The 18,046-nt window shown below is 43.5% G+C and overlaps 1 pseudogene; it reads left to right on the top strand.

Moving 5' to 3' along the window:
- The first annotated feature begins 16,040 nt into the window (after positions 1 to 16,040).
- Positions 16,041 to 17,337, top strand: LOC129488374 (WD repeat-containing protein 89-like; annotated as a pseudogene).
- The last annotated feature ends 709 nt before the right edge of the window (positions 17,338 to 18,046 follow it).

Genomic DNA, 18,046 nt, shown 5'->3' with positions numbered 1-18,046 from the left:
GGGCTTCTTGTATTTGGATGTCTAGATCTTTAGCAAAGCTGGGAAAGTTTTTCTTGATTATTCCCTCAAATATGTTTTCCAAACTTTTAGGTTTCTCTTCTTTCTTAGGAACACCAATTATTCTTAGGTATAATTGTTGTTTAATATAAGCCAAAACTTCCTGGAGGCTTTGTTCATTTTTTATAATTCTCTTTCCTTTGTCTTTGTTGGATTGAGTTAATTCAAAAACCTTGTCTTTGAGCTCAGAAGTTCTTTCTTCTGCTTGTTCGATTCTATTGCTGAGACTTTCCAGTGCATTTTGCATTTCTTTAAGTGCGTCCTTTATTTCCAGAAGCTGTGATTGATTTTTATTTATGCTTTCTATTTCACTGAAGATTTTTTCCTTCATATCTTGTATCTTTTTTTTATTTCATTAAGTTGGACTTCACCTTTCTCTGGTGCCTCCTGGATAGCTTAATAATTGATCTTCTGAATTCTTTTTCTGGCAATTCAGGGATTTCTTCTAGGTTTGGATCCATTGCTGATGTGCTAGTGTGATCTTTTGAGGGTGTTAAAGAAACTTGTTTTGTCATATTACCAGGACTGTTTTTCTGGTTCCTTCTCATTTAGGTAGACTATGTAAGAGGGAAGATCTGGGGCTCAAGGGCTGCTGTTCAGATTCTTTTGTCCCATAGGGTTCTCCCTTGATGTAGTGCTCTCCACCTTCATGTAGGGATGTGGCTTCCTGAGAGATGAATTGCAGTGGTTGTTATTTCTCTTCTGGATCTAGCCTCCCAGTGGAGCTACCGGGCTCTAGGCTGGTACTGGGGGTGTCTGCACAGAGTCCTATGATGTGAACCATCTTCAGGTCTCTCAACCGTGGATAGCAGCACCTGCTCTGGTGGAGGTGGCAGGGGAGTGAAATGGACTCTGTGAGGATCCTTGGTTGTAGTCTGTTTACTGCACTAGTTTTGTGCTGGTTGGCCTCCTGCCAGGAGGTGGCATTTTCAAGAGCCCATCAGTTGTGGTAGTATAGGGAGGATCAGGTGGTGGGCAGGGCCCTAGAGCTCCCAAGACATTATGTCCTTTGTCTTCAGCTACCAGGGCAGATAGAGAAAGACCATCAGGTGAGGGCAGGATTAGGGGTGTCTGAACTCAGACTCTCCTTAGGTGGGGTTTGCTGTGGCTGCTGTGAGGGATGGGGGATGGTTGTCAGGACAATGGCGTTCTGTTCCCATGAGGATTATGGATGCCTCTGCTGTGTCACACAGGTCACCAGGGAAGTGAGGGGAAGCTGGCAGTTACAGGCCTCACTCAGCTCCTACACAGCCCAAAAGGCCAGTCTCACTCCCACTGTGGCCCCCCCAGCCCCCACCGGACAGCACCGAGTTTGTTTCCAGGCAGCTGGTGAACATGGCTGAGAACCGGCCCCAGGCTACCGGCCTCCCGGCTGAGAGAGCAAGCAGGGCTTTCAGGTTTCAAGCCTCCCCGCCTGCTGCAGCTTCTGTGCTATGTCTGCACTCCGATTCACCCCCTCGCCCGAGTTCTGTCCGGGAAACTTCGCGTTTGGTTAAAATTGTTACAAAGTTCAGCTGGAAGTTTCCTTCTCCTGTGGTCTTTTCCCAGTTCCTCTGGCAGCCCTCCCTAAGGATCTCTGGAAGATGAAGTCAGAAATGGCTTCCCTGGGGACCAAGGGAGCCCACAGGGCTCTCCCCACGGCTTCCTCAACCCCTGTATTTTGCACGGCTCTCTAAATTACCTCAGTTCCAGGTGAGGTCAATTCCTTCTCCTGTAATCTGGACCTTCAGTCTCCCTAGTGAGGGTGTGTGTTCAGGGGTGGATGATCCCCCTTTCACACTTTGGGTACCCACAGTTTGGGGGCTGTCTCCTGGGGCCTGCAGGAGCAATCTACTTCTTTCAAAGGGTTTGTGGATTCTCTCGCTATCCTGGTAGGTTCCTGTGGTAGTTCTTGGAGCAAAAGTTCACCGGTGTGAGTCTCCACACGCTGCGCTGTCTGTCCAGGTGGGAGCTGCAATTTACTCCTGCCTCCTATCGGTCATTTTCTTTGACCAGATGTAAACTTGTTTTGTCTTGCATAGTCCAGATAACTTGATTTTTCTAAACTTCCTATATTGATTTTTCTGTTCAGATAAACTAATAGTACTTCCATATGAATTTTTAGATTTAGAAAAATGTAAAATGTGTTCAACTAAATTGAACTAAAATTCTAACAAACTTTGTTATATCAATAGTAATTATGTTCTGTGGTATGTTATTTTACACAGAATTTCCAAAGTCCTTAATAACCTTAAGACCTTGGATTTATATTTACTCAATTAACAATCTCTAAATACTCATTTCTTCTTATTTTTATATGCTGTAGTGTAGGCACACCTTTGGGCCATGTTAACAGATGTTCAGCTTTGCCACTTTGCTGTATGTATTGTAACGGGTCCTCTTCTATGTGTTTGTGAATTTCTCTGGCTGTGGTGGACACGGAGGTGCCGGCCCAGGTGCCCCTTTGAGGAAGGACTTGCTGCCAGGGCCCTCATCAGCAGCATGGAGCCACCTCACCTGAGACCCACATGGCCTGGGCCACACCTGCGACCGAGCCCCACCAGCCAGCCAGCCAGGACCTCTCACCGTCAGCTCCTGCCTGAGTGTCCCCCGCTGGGCCGGCCAAGGCTTTCTCTGGGCTGAATTGTGGCTTGACTTCTCCATTTGCCCAAGTTTTGTGCCTTAAAAACCATCTGCACCCCTAGCTCCATCTCAGCAACTGCTTCCAGAGGCCCCCACCTTTGGGGTGACACTGTCTGCTAAAATGGCTTGTGTGACAACAGATGGTTCTCTGTCCCCACCTCCCAGTTCTACCTGCAAATGGAAGTTATTGGCTTGGGTTAACATTTATAACTAACATTAGTGACTGAGACTACACTAGGAGCAATAGGGGCGAAGAAATATGATTGTGCATTCAATGGGATGTGCTTTTGTCCATCAAGGATAAAGAGATTCGTTTTGTCTAAAGTGTGTGTTTGCTCCAGAATGGGAAAGAGAGTAGTGAAAGATACAACTTGAATGAAAATAGAAAATTATGGAAGTTTTAAAGAAAGTAAACCTTATTTTCCTTGATTCCAAATATCTGCAAATAATGAGTCTGAAAAAAAAAACAATGAAATGTGTTACAATTTGGGCAAAATTTGTTCATACTTAATGGGTTTGTTCATAGGAAAAAATAAAAGCATATGAATCCTTTGCTGCCAAATATTACATTAATGCCAGACTAGAATTGGGTCTTGTCTCTGTTAAAATGACCAAAGTGGTCTTGGAGTATTTAGTCTGATATTCAAGAAGTGATAATAGGCCGGGTTTGAGAGCCTTTGGAAGTGGGATTGAGTGGATGCATGAGGGAAATCTGAGTTTTGCCACTGTTATTTTTTGTGTTTTCTTTGTGATCAGTATATGATGAAGCCTTTCTCCTTCTACTGGATCTGTCTTTAACCTTTAGCTTAATAAACTATGCTTTTGCAAGCTGAGACAAAACATTCTTTAATATCTTACTCATCTCTTAGGATTCATAAGTATTTTTATTGAGGTTCTTTGCTTTAATTGGCATTATTTGCAAAGATTCAGTAAGAATCTGTCCTTTTTTTATCAGGATATAATTGTGAGAGGTGACAGCATGCTGGCAGTCCTCACAGCCCTCGCTTGCTCTCGGTGGCCCCTCTGCCTGGGCTCCCACTTTGGCAGCACTTGAGGAGCCCTTCAGCCCACCGCTGCACTGTGGGAGCCCCTTTCTGGGCTAGCCAAGGTAGGAGCCGGCTCGCTCAGCTTGCAGGGAGGTGTGGTGGGAGAGGCGGGAGTGGGAACCAGGGCTGCATGCGGTGCTTGCGGGCCAGCTGGAGTTCCGGGTGGGTGTGGGCTTGGTGGGCACTGCACTCAGAGCAGCTGGTCGGCCCGGTCGGCCTGGCCGGCCCTGCCGGCCCCAGGCAATGAGGGACTTAGCACCCGGGCCAGCGGCTGTGGAGGGTGTACTGGGTCCCCCAGCAGTGCCAGCCCACCGGCACTGTGCTCCATTTCTCACCAGATCTTAGCTGCCTTCCCGTGGGGCGGGGCTTGGGACCTGCAGCCCACCATGCCTGAGCCTCCCACCCCCTCCATGGGCTCCTGTGCGGCCCGAGCCTCCCCTACGAGCGCCACCCGCTGCTCCATGGCGTCCAGTCCCATCGACCACCCAAGGGCTGAGGAGTGCAGGCACACGGCGTGGGACTGGCAGGCGGCTCCACCTGCAGCCCCAGTGCAGGACCCACTGGGTGAAGCCAGCTGGGCTCCTGAATCTGGTGGAGATGTGGAGAACCTTTATGTCTAGCTTAGGGATTGTAAATACACCAATCAGCACCCTGTGTCTAGCTCAGGGTTTGTGAGTGCACCAATCGACACTCTGTATCTAGCTGCTCTGGTGGGGCCTTGGAGAACCTTTGTGTTGATACGCCGTATCTAACTGATCTGATGGGGACGTGGAGAACCTTTATGTCTAGCTCAGGGATTATAAATGCACCAATCAGCGCCCTGTCAAAACAGACCACTCGGCTCTACCAATCAGCAGGACGTGGGTGGGGCCAGATAAGAGAATAAAAGGAGGCTGCCCCAGCCAGCAGTGGCAACCCGCTCAGGTCCCCTTCCACACTGTGGAAGCTTTGTTCTTTTGCTCTTTGCAACAAATCTTGCTACTGCTCACTCTTTGGGTCCACACTGCTTTTTTTTTTTTTTTTTTGAGATGGAGTCTCGCTTTGTCGCCCAGGCTGGAGTGCAGTGGCACAATCTCGGCTCACTGCAAGCTCCGCCTCCCGGGTTCATGCCATTCTCCTGCCTCAGCCTACCGAGTAGCTAGGACTACAGGCGCCCGCCACTACGCCCGGCTAATTTTTTGTATTTTTTAGTAGAGACGGGGTTTCACTGTGTTAGCCAGGATGGTCTCGATCTCCTGACCTCGTGATCCACCCACCTCGGCCTTCCAAAGTGCTGGGATTACAAGCATGAGCCACTGCGCCCGGCCCTACACTGCTTTTATGAGCTGTAACACTCACTGCGAAGGTCTGCAGCTTCACTCCTGAAGCCAGCGAGACCACGAGCCCACCGGGAGGAACGAACAACTCCAGACGCGCCGCCTTAAGAGCTGTAACACTCACCACAAAGGTCTGCACCTTCACTCCTGAGCCGGCGAGACCACAAACCCACCAGAAGGAAGAAACTCCGAACACATCTAAACATCAGAAAGAACAAACAATTCCAGACGTGCCACCTTAAGAGCTGTAACACTCACCGCGAGGGTCCGCGGCTTCATTCTTGAAGTCAGTGAGACCAAGAACCCACCAATTCCGGACACAATTGGACAAATTGTGTGACCAAATTGTTTGGATTTTTATAGTGTTATATTTGAGAAAAACTTGTGTGTGGTAAGGCGTGATAAATGCCTCATGGAGGACCAAAGGTGGAACTTTGGACGGGTGTCCACACTCCTAAGGCCCTCCCTCTGCCCAGAGCAGGCTGAGGGCCCACATGTGCGTGGGAAACAGCGGGGACATGGGGAATGTTTAGCCCTGGGAGGGGAGGCGTGTGGTGGGCTCAGCAAATGTCTTCAAAGAGGTAAGGCTGGAGGAACGCTTCCTGGCGTTCTCTGTTGTTACATATGGGCCACACCCTGAGGTGGCTCCTTTCCCTTCAGTGTTCCCCACCGGACACATCTGGGTGATCCAATTTTCTGTTCCTTTGAATTGGGCTCCTCTCCTGCAGACCCTCTGTCTGCCATTTGTGCTGGGACTCCCAGAGTGCCAGCTTCCCCACAGGGCAAATTGGATCGGCCACTTGCCTCAGAAAAACCCTTTCTCATACCAGGGAGGCTGAGGCAGGAGGATCACTTGGGCCCAGGGGTTCAAGGCTGCAGTGAGCTGTGATCGCACTGCTACACTCCAGTCTGGGCAACAGAGCCAGCTTGATGTGGTCTCCCGGCCTTTCCTCTCTCCTGCTGGACTCTTGACACTTCCATTCCCACAAGGCATGGGGTTTCGCAGACTTTTAGGCCTCAGGGCTTGTAGTGCCCACCTCCCACCCGGTGTGCCCCTTCCTTGGCACAGACGTTTCCAATTCCCTCACCAGGCTGCTGCTGTGGAAGGGGCTTTGTGACCCCACAGCCTCCATGGCTGTGCTTTTACCTCGTCCAACTTATAACCATGGTGTGTGGCTCAGTCCCCTGCCTTGATTGTCTTCTCATTTTGGCATCCAGCAAAGAGCACAACGTATGGAAAATGCTCACAACTGTGCTAAAAAACAAACAAATCAAATCTGGTCTAAGTCTGTCATTTTGCAACCGGAAAAAAAGTTGTTAAGAAGTAGTGTGACTTGCCTGAGATCCTACAACCAGTTAGTGGCAAAGCTCGGATGAAATCCTAACTCTCTCTGGGCCACTCCTACCTGCCTTCTCTTAACACCTGCAATTCCTGGTGGCTGTGGGGACCAAGCTGGAACTGATGACCTTGGCTCCAGGCAGGTGCACGGGGTCTCTGTGTGAGAGAAAGCTGCTTAAATAGCAGTGATGCCAGGGCACAAAGCCCGACAGGTGGGGTACCCAGGTCCCGCCCTCAGCCCTCCCCACTGTCTCCACCTCCTGGGATGTGTGATCTAGGCAGAGCCTTCAGCGCTGCAAGGCACAGGATGGTGCCGGCTGTCTGGGGGGTAGGAGGAAGAGGTGGAGGCGGAGAAGAGGACGGTGATGATAGATAATAGCTATTACCCAACATAAAAAACGCTTGCCTCCCAAAAGTGGGTCTCTCACTCCTGGGACTATTTGGCCAAAGACCAAGACCCCTGTGGGAGGCAGGGAGGGGATTATTTCCCTAGGGAGAGACCTGGGCCATGTGGACTCTGCACCCCCTTCAAAGCCAGGGTTCCCGCTATGACTGGACAGACAGACCTGAGTACACTGCCGTGGGGAGGCTGCCCGGAGCTGAAAGAGTCAGGCTCCAAGGCAAGGCTGACTTCACGTCCCGCTGCATGGTTCCACAAAGGGGTCCCAAGGAGCCCGTGCTCACAAGGCTTCGAGGTCATCTCAGCTCTTATAGAACAGCCGCGCATCCCCCAGACACCCAAGATCTATTCTTGAGACTTTTTATGGCTCAGTGTATTTGAGCCAGCAGGCAGCTCACTCTCTCTGTGATTCCCCATGCACCATGTGCCAATGGTGACATGCTGACTCCAGGGCTCCAGGTTGCCTCTGGCAACCAGCACCATGCAGAGGGTCTCACTATGAATGACAACACTGAAGGGACAGTGCCTCCCAACAAACTGAATGCACACAAACATGAAATTCAAACCCCTCGTCTCGACATGCTAAGCCCTGTCCTCATTGGTGGCTAGAATGGGGTGGTGATACCCTGAGGACAGAATGCGTAGCTCCAGTAGCTTGGAGTCCAATCACTGCTGTTCCCTGCCACTAACCAGCTCTGGCACCCTGCATTCTCCTCGGGAGGTACTTTTGTACACAGACCAAGAAAGAGTCGGTCTAGGGGGCAGGCCAGCCATCAAGGGGGAGAGAAAAGAGGCCTAGATGAAGAATGTAGAGACCTGGGCTCTGGTACTGGATATGCCCCCACCTCCTGTGCAACTGGAGCAGGTCACTTAATCAGACCTTCAGCTTCCTTATCTGGGAAGTGGGGATCTCATCTCACCTTGCAAGATTATTCAAGTCAAATTATCATCTCCTTAGCCAATACTATAAGCAATGCACATTTGTTTAAGGATTTACTGCCTGGTAATCAGCCTTTTACTTTTTTCTCTGAGAGGATTTTAGTCCTTTAGCCATTGAAAGAGACAACCCTGGATTACCCTTGCCAAAATAAATCACTTCCTACTCAAAAGCACATCTCACTTCACACCACTGAACCGGACACTTAAAAATGGTTAGAATGGGCCAGGCGCGGTGGCTCACGCCTGTAATCCCAGCACTTTGGGAGGCCGAGACGGGCGGATCACGTCAGGAGATCGAGACCATCCTGGCTAGTACAGTGAAACCCCATCTCTACTAAAAATACAAAAATTAGCCGGGCGTGGTGGCGGGCGCCTTGTAGTCCCAGCTACTCGGGAGGCTGAGGAAGGAGAATGGCGTGAACCCGGGAGGGGGAGCTTGCAGTGAGCCGAGATCGCGCCACTGCACGCCAGCCTGGGAAACAGAGCGAGACTCCGTATCAAAAAAAAACCAAAAAAACAAATGGTTAGAATGGTAAATGTATGAGGTGTATATTTTACCACCCCTGCCACACACACATAGCACTTCCTTTTCCCGCGTCCCACCTTGGAATATTCCTCCCACTCCTGCACTGTTGGAGTCCCTCGGCAGCTGGCTCAAGCCCCCCCTCCACTGGTGCCTCCCCGGCCTGCATCAGGCCACAGGCCCTTCCTTTGTCCCCACGTCGAGACACCTCTCACCCACTGACTGCAACAACTGGGGACCCTTTGCATCCCCAACAAGAGTGCCACCGCCAGAATGCATAGACTGGGACCCTTAGAACACTGGTCAGCAGCACTTCATGCAAGAGAGACACTCAGTGTATGTTTGGCAATTGGCCGATTTCTCTGTTCACAGTGAAAGAAGGGTATGAGGCTCAGGCCTGCGAAGGACATGACTCCTTAGAAGTAGTGGTCCTCTAGCTCTTCACCATGTGAATTTTATTCACTGCTTCCCTGTGACGCTGATATGTTTTCTATTGCTGTCATATAAGTCACCATAAGGGAGTGGCATCACCAACATGGTGGAATAAGACGCCTCAAGTGTCATTCCTCCCAAGACACTGACTTAAAAATATATGGTCCAAAAAGTCTGTATGAGAACTCCAGAAACCATTTAAGAAGTTGCAGCACCCCAGGCAAACTCAAAGCCAGAACAGCCACTTTGAAAAAGGTAAGAAAAGCCATTTTATTTCAACCCCAAAAGCCATTCCTCAAAGCAGCACAATCAGCAGAAAGCACCCCGTTCACAGCTTCTCCCTCAAGGGAAAAAGAGAAGACTGGAGCATGTGTCCAACAGTCCAACTTTTCAGGGGCTGCCTGAGGCAACGGTTTTTATCTCACTTGAATTGGATCACTGATGGAGCTGATATACTTTGGATATCCTGGGAGCCACAGAGAACAAAAGAGCTCAGCAGCTTCTTGCAGCTCCAAAGAACCTGCAATACTTCAGATAGACACCAGAGGGAGTAAGAGATTACAAGCTCCAGAAAAAGAAACCAGAAAACCCCTCTAACTGAGAAATGACATGCACACGCCCAGAGAGAACACATCCCAAAGGTTTGAGAGGCCTCTGGACTCTCCAACCCAGATGACTGGTGAAAGTTTTCCCTTTATGAAGTTAGTCCTAAAAGACTGCAATAGGTGGCTGGTTTTCCAAATGCACAAATCACAGCATAAAATAATAAGACCCATGGAGAAGCAAGAAAACATGGTTGAATCAAAGGAACAAAATAAATCTCTAGAAACTGACTCTAAATGAATAGAGGTCTATGAATTACCTCAAAAATAATTTCAAATATTTCTCTTAAAAAAACTCAATGTACTACAAGAGAACACAGATTAACAACTAAATTAAATCAGGAAAACAATGCATGAACAAAATCAGGTTATCAACAAAGAGATAAAAACTGCAAAAAAAAAAAAAAAAAAAAAAAAAGACAGAGAGACCTAAGCATAAATTCTGGAGCTGATGAATCCAATAAGTGAATTGAAAAATTCACTACAGGGGCCGGGTACAATGCCTCAAACATATAATCCCAGCACTTTGGGAGGCCAAAGCAGGCAGATCACTTGAGGTCAGGAGTTCAAGACCAGCCTGGGCAACATGGTGAAGCCCCATCTCTACCAAAAACATACAAAAATTAGCTGGGCATGGTGACATGTGCCTGGAGTCCCAGCTACTTGGGAAGCTGAGGTGGGAGGATTGTTTGAGCCCAGGAGGTGGAGGTTGCAGTGAGCTGAGATCATGCCACTGCAGTCTATCCTGAGTGACAGAGCCAGACACTGTCTAAAAAAAAAAAAAAGAAAGAAAGAAAGAAAAAGAAAAGTTCACTACAGGGATTCAACAGCAGACTTGATCAAGCAAACAACAACAAAAGAATAAGCAAACTTGAAGATAGGTTTTTTGAAATTATTAAAGTAGAGAAACGAAAAGAAAAAGAATGACAAAAAGTAAAGAAAGCCTAAGGGAATGATACAACACCATCAAGCCAACCAATACATGTCATATGAAAGTCCCAGGCAGAGATAAGAGAGAGAAAGGGGCAGAGAGCTTATTTGGAAAAACAATGGCTGAAAACTTTCCAAATCTGAGGAAGGAAACAGATATTCAAATTCAAGAAGTTCACAGGACTCCAACTTGGATGAACATAAACAGGTCCAAACAGGTCAGAAGTCAAAAACAAAGAAAATTTTGAAAGCATCAAGAAAAAAAGTGACTTGTCATATACAAAGGAGCTTCCTTGAGACTATCAGTAATTTCTAAGGAGAAACATTATAGGCCAGAAGGTAGTAGAATGATCTATTTAGAGTGCTAAAAGAAAAAAACTGCCAACCAAGAATACTACAGCCAGTAAAATTGTCTTCAGACTTGAAGGCAAGAACTTCCTGTTTCAAAACGGCAGTGTAGAAGCAAGCTGGTTTCACTCCCTCCAACCCCCTGCCCTAGAAAACTGAAAAATATATCTATACAGCACTGAGATTCTCGCCAGCAATATCTCTGAACTCAAAAATGAAGATCAGACAGTTCCCAGGGCCACAGATAAATAAAGAAACTCTAAGCAGACAGAAAGAGAACTGGACTTCCACATTTGTGATGCCCCTCCCCTCATTCTGCCTATCGCCAAGCATATGGAAATATCTTCCCCCAGCTCACAGTTTCTACACTTGAAAAAGTGAGATCAAGGTGGACAACCAGGTCCCCCACCATCTTGGATTCTCTGGCACATTTGACCCTGCCTTAGCCCATGGAAAGCATTATGAGTGCCTGAAGGGAGAAATATCCTTGGGGACAGGCAGAGACAAAATGGGCAGGCAGGACAACCATCCCCAGCTCTGGAAACTCTGCTCTGTAACTTGGCTAAAGAAGACACCAAATGAGAGAGGCTGTTCAGCAGCACCACATGTAAAAATTGATTTCACAGGTCTCCTGGGCATAAACCCTTTTCCAGCCTTCTGATACTGCTGGAATATCCTCTTTGGGGCCTCCCCCATTCAAGAAGGGCAGCATTCATACCATTTATTACAGCTTGGTGAACCTGGATTTAAGGCACCACCTACAGCTATAAAGGAGCCAGGCAACCTAGTGGTAAAGAAGCTCTGCACAAACATACCCAATACAAGCCAGACAAAGAAGACTTAAATAACTAATCCCTCAATGCAAACATGTAGACTACATCCACAAGAAACAACTGTGAACAGGGAACCATGACCTCCCCAAATAGAAAAAGCAAGGAACCAGTGACTGACCCTAATAAGATGGCAATATGTGAGCTCTCTAAGAATCCAAAACTGCAGGGTTTTTTTGTTTGTTTGATTTAGAGACCGAGGCCAGGCTTGGATGCAGTGTCATGATCTTAGTTCACTGCAACCTCAAACTGTTGGACTCAAACAATCCTCTCAAGTAGCTAGGACTACAGATGTATGCCACCATACCTGGCTGATTTCTTTTTTAATTATGTTTTTTGTAAAAATGGAGTCTCACTATGTTGGCCAGCCTGGTCTCAAACTCCCGGCCCCAAGTAGGTCTCCTTTCTGAGCTCCTCAAAGCACTGGGATTACAGGTGTGAGCCATCATGCTCAGCCCAAAACTGCAGTTTTAAGGAAACTCAATGATCTTCATGATAACACAGAAAAGCAATTGAGAAATTTAACAAAAAGATTGAAATAATTAAAAAGATCACACATAACTCTTAGAACTGAGAAATACATGTGCTGAACTGAAAGTTATTAGAGGCTCTCGACAGCAGAATGGACGAAGCACAGGAAAGAATCAATGAGGCTGAAGACAGCCTATTTGAAAATATATAGTATGAGGAGAAAAGAGAAAAAAAGAGTGAAAAGGAAAAAAGATTACCTATAAGATATAGAAAATTACTTCAAAAAAACAAACAAGAATTATTGGTGTTCAAGAGGGAGTTGAACAAGAGTAAGGGGGGGGTAGAAAGCATATTCAAAAAGAAAAATAGAAAACTTTCCAAAACCTGAGAAAGATATAAATAACCAGGTACAAGAAGGTAAGAGATCACCAGATTTGACCCAAATAAGACAAACTCTGAAAGGTCAAGAACAAAGAGAAGGTCCTAAAACCAGCAAGAGAAAAGAAGCAAATCATACATAAAGGAGCTACAATTTGTCCAGCAACAGACTTCTCAATGGAAACCATACAAGCCAACAGAGAGTGAGACCACATTTTCAAAGTGATGAAACAAAAAAAAACCCTGCCATTCAACAATACTGTACCCAGCAAAGTTATCCTTCAAACATGAAGAAGAGATAGTCTTTTTCAGACAAACAAAACTGAGAGTTCACCACCACGACACCCATCTTACAAGAAATGCTAAAGATAGATCTTTAATCTGAAAAAAAAAAACACTAAAATGCCAAAAGGAAAAAATAAAAAATGAAAAACATTTGAAGGTATAAAGCCTACAGGTAAAATTAAGTATTCAGCTCAGACAAACCCAGTATAACCTAATATTGCAATTGTTTTGTGCAATCCACTCATAGCTCTAGCATGAAGTCCAAAAGACAAATATATCAAAAACAATAATAGTTATAGCAGCCTGTTAAGAAATAGGTAATGTAAAAATATGTAAATTGAGACAACTAAAAGTTAAAATGTGGGGGTATGGAGTTAAAGTGCAGAATTATTTTGGTTTTTTTTGTGATCTAAGATAAGTTGTCATCTCTTTAAAATAACTTATAAGATGCTTTTTGTAAGCTTCATGGTAGCCATAATCCACAACCTGTATAGATTTTCTAAAAATAAGAAGGAACAAATTAAAACATGCTACAAGACAAAATAAGTTAACAACAAAAGAAGGCAGTAAGAAACGAAGAAAAGGAGAAAGGATGTACAAGACAACCAGAAAACAAGCAACAAAATGACAGTAGTAAGTCCTTACTTATGATGAATAATACTGAATATAAATGGACTCAGTCCTCTTAGATAAAAGGCATAAAATGGCTGAATGAATAAAGAAACAAGACCCAAATATATGCTGCCTACAAGAAACCACCTTCACCTATAAAGACACACATAGATTGACAGTGAGGGGGTAGAAAAAGGTATTTCATGGGACTGGAAACTAAAAAAGAGAAGGTGTAGTTACATTTATCTCAGACTACAAATCAAAGACTGTAAAAAGATACAAAGAAGGTCACTATTTAATGATAGAGTAAATTCAGCAAGAGAATATAACAATTACAAATATGTATGCACCCAATACCAGAGCACCCAAGTATATAAAGCAAACATTGACAGATCTAAATGGAGATATAGACTGAAATATAACAGTAGGGGATTTTAACACCCTATTCATTAATGGACAGATCATCCAGACAGAAAGCCAAAAAAAAAAAATGTTAAACTATACCCAAGACTTACTAGGCCTAACTGACATTTACAGAACATTTCACCCAATTATTGCAGAATACACATTCTTTTCATCAGCACATGGGAATAATCTCCAAAATAAACCATATCTTAGGCCACAAAACAAGTCTAAACAAATTCAAAAATGCAGAAATCATATCAAGTATGTGTTTCTGACCATGATGGAATAACAGTAGAAATCAATAATAAGAGGAACCTCAGAAACTTCACAAGCACATGGAAATTAAACAATGTGCTCCTGAATGATCAATGGGTTAATGAAGAAATTTAAAAGGAAATTTAAAAATTTCTTGAAACAAATGAAAATGGAAATACTACATACCAAAATATATAGGATGTGGCAGAAGCAGTAGTAAGAGGGAAGTTTATAGCAATAAATGGCTATATCAAAAATGTAGAAAGGGACTTCGAATAAACAACCTAAAATACACCTCAAGGAATTAGAAAAGCAAGAACAAACCAAACCCAAAATTAGTAGAAGAAAAGAAATAATAAAGATCAGAGCAAAAATAAATAAAATTGAGACAAAAAAAATACAGAAATCAACAAAATGAAAAGTTGATTTTTTTGAAAAGATAAAATTGACAAACCTTTAGCTAGACTAAGAGAAAATGAAAGAAGACCCAAATAGATAAAATTAGAAACAAAAAAGGAAACATAACAACTAGGCCACAGAAATACAAAGAATCATTGGAGACTATTGTGAATAACTATATGCCAACAAATTGGAAAACATAGAATAAATGGATACATTCCTGGACACGTTCACCCCATCAAGATTGAACCATGAAGAAATAGAAAACTTCAACAAACTGATAATGAGTAACAAAATTGAAGCCATAATAAAAAGTTTGCTGTTAAAAAAAGAAAGAAAGTGGCCAGGCGTGGTGGCTTATGCCTGTAATCCCAGCACTTTGGGAGGCCATGGCAGGTGGATCATGAGGTCAGGAGATCAAGACCATCCTGGCTAACATGGTGAAACCCCATCTCTACTAAAAAAAAAAATACAAAAATAAAAAATTAGCTGGGCGTGGTGGTGGGCACCTGTAGTCCCAGCTAGTCAGGAGGCTGAGGCAGGACAATGGCATGACCCCAGGAGGCGGAGTTTCCAGTGAGCCGAGATCATGCCACTGCACTCCAGCCTGGGCAACACAGCAAGACTCTGTCTCAAAAAAAAAAAAAAAAAGAAAGAAAGCCCAGGACATAATGGCTTCACTGTTGAATTCTACCAAATGTTTTATAAAGAACTAGAACCAATTCTACTCAAACTCCTAAAAAAAAGTTGAAGTAGAGGGAATACTTCCAAACTTGTCTATGAAGCCAGCATTACCCAGACAAAGACACAACAAAAAAAGAAAATGGTAGGTCAGTATCACTGATTGAACATAGAGGCAAAAATCTTCAACAAAATACTAGCAAATTGAATTTAACAACACATTAAAATGATTATTCACCATGGTCAAATGGGATCTATCCCAGAGATGCAAGGATGGTTTAACATATGCAAATCAATAAATATGATACATCACATTAACAGAACCAAGAACAAAATCTATATGATCATCTCAACACATCCAGAAGAAGCATTCAATAAAACTCAGCATCCCTTCATGATAAAACCCATCATCAAACTGAGTATAAAAGGAACATACCTCAAAATAATATAGGCTATATATAACAATTCCTGAATAGGGAAAAATTGAAGGCCCTTCCTCTAACATATGGAACAAGTCAAAAAAACACCTACTTTCAACCCTTTCTTTTTTTTGAAACAGAGTCTCGGTCTGTCACCCAGGCTGGAGTTAGTGGTATGATCTTAGCTCACAGCAACCTCCACCTCCTGGGTTCAAGTGATTCTCATGCCTCAGCCTCCCAAGTAGCTGGGATTACAGGCATGCATCACTGTATCTGACTAATTTTTATATTTTTAGTAGAGATGGGGTTTCACCATGTTGCCCAGGCTGGTCTTGAACTCCTGGCCTCAAGCAATCTGTCCACCTCGGCCTCCTAGGGTGCTGGGATTACAGGCGTGAGCCTCTGCACCTGGCTACTTACACCATTTTTATTCAACATAATACTGTAAGTCCTGGCCAGAGCAATTAGGCAAGGGAAAGAAATAAAGGACATCAAAATTGGAAAGAAATAAGTCAAATTAGCATTTTTCACAGATGACATGATCTTACACTTAGAAAAATCTAAAGACTCCACCAAAAAACTGTTAGAACTGATAAACAAATTCAGTAAAGTTGCAGGATGCAAAATCAACATTCGAAAATCAGTAGCAGTTACATATGCCAAAAGTAAACAATCTGAAAAAGAAATTAAGAAAGAAATCTGGGAGCCTGCATTTTCTCCAGTACTCACTGGGGGCCACCTGCTGAGGGATTTGGCTGTTATAAATAAAGTTGTGATGAACACGTGTACAAGTGTTTGTGTAGACATAAGTTGTTATTTCTCTTGAGTAAATACCTAACAGTGGGATTGCTGGAGTTTTACTACCCTTGGATGCTACTGTTGACATGGAAAAGACTGAGGAATAGTTTACTAATCTGCACATTGTTAAATGTTCCTCAGGAACCAAAGAGCACACTTACCTTCTTGGCATAGACATATCAAAGACTGTGCAAGCAGGAAAAGAAAACTTGGTTGCTGTTTTATATTCTAATGGATCAATCAGAATATATGATAGAGAAAGATTAAATGTACTCTGAGAACTTAGTGGATATCGCGGACTTCTTAATGGAGTCAAATTGGTGAATTCCTGTGACGGTGTATATCCAGAATACACTGATGGCACTGTAAAATGTTGGGAAGCTCGAGTAGCCAGTGAAAAACCTGTCCAGCTCTTCAAGGATTACCCTTCCAATATTTTTATCCATTTTGATATTAACTGTAATGATCATATTATTTGTGGTGGTACAGAAAAGTTGATGATGATGCATGGTTGGTGTTTTGGGATGCAAGGATGAATTCTCAGGATTTATCTACAACTAAAGACCCGATTGTGCATATTCAGAGACACATAGCAATGATGTCACTCAAGTACATTTCCATCCCAGCAATCCCAGCATGATAATCTCAGGTTTACCTGATGGCCTGGTAAATGTATTTGATATTAATGTTGATAATGAAGAGGGTGCACTGGTTACAACCTGTAACTCAATTTCATCAGTCAGCTGTATCAGTTGGTCTGGGAAAGGTTACAAACAGATTTACTGCATGACACATGATGAAAGATTTTACTGGTGGGATCTTAATCATCTGGATGCTGATGAACCAATTACATGTTTGAACATCCAGGATGTCGGAGAAATGGTTAACGTGAAAGAAGATATTTTAGACTATTTGATTGGTGGTCTATATCATGAAAAGATGGAAACATTGCTTGATTGCTTGTTATCCTTCCTTTGGATAACAAAGGAAGGATTCGGTTGATGAACATAAGGATTGGCCCATGTGACTAGCCTTCAGGGAGGGCATACTGTTACAGTTCGTTCTTTATGTTGGAATGTGCAGGATGATTCTTTGTTGACTGGAGGAGAAGATGCACAGTTATACTTTGGAAACCTGGAGCTATAGAGAAGATCTTTATAAAGAAAGAGAGCATGAAAATAGCATCCTCTGCGCACCAAGTACGAGTTAATAGTAATGATTCTTATAAAAGAAAGAAAAAGCAGTGTTAATACACTGGCACTTTGTTTGGTAGGTTTCATAGTTTCAAGTGATCATTCTTGTTTACTACCGATGGTAGACATGTTTAAAACTTTATGTAAAAGCAAGCCAGTTAGCAAACAATCCTTGAAAAATGTCAAGAACGGTTTAATGCAGGTCTTCACATATTCTAAAAAATTTTAAAGCCACTAATTAAGTATAAAATCAGTACATTGAAAGTAAAATTTCTAATTTTAAAAACACATCTGTTAAGTTACTAAATGTTGGGTTTAAGAAATGGCACCGATAAGGACTTTTTAGAAGTAGATACCTGGTAAAATTTAATAAAACAAGTGGTTGGCTGCATTTTTAAGCCCAATTTTTTATATTTTAAATTATCTTCATTGTGTATGAAACCAAATCAGACAATATTCTTCATTTGACGAGCATCTATATGCTTAACACACCTAATGTATTATGTTTGAGTATTTAAGTGTAAGTATTTTAATGACTCTAAATAGAATTAAACCTTTTTAGAAATAAAATGATAGGCATCTTTCTAAAATGAGAAAAATATATTTAGTAAATATTTGCACCCTTAATATTGTTAGTAAGCAGTAAACAGGTGTTTTGCTGATGAAAAGGAAGTTATCTTACTAAATTGAGACTCAAAGTGAAATATAAAAATGAAAATATTTATAATAGGACTTGACTTTGAGAAATCCCTATTCTTGCTGTTGT

The sequence above is a fragment of the Symphalangus syndactylus genome, chromosome 1 (assembly GCF_028878055.3).
Source record: "Symphalangus syndactylus isolate Jambi chromosome 1, NHGRI_mSymSyn1-v2.1_pri, whole genome shotgun sequence".
Lineage (NCBI taxonomy): Eukaryota > Metazoa > Chordata > Mammalia > Primates > Hylobatidae > Symphalangus > Symphalangus syndactylus.
This window is presented reverse-complemented; position numbering and strand designations above follow the sequence as displayed.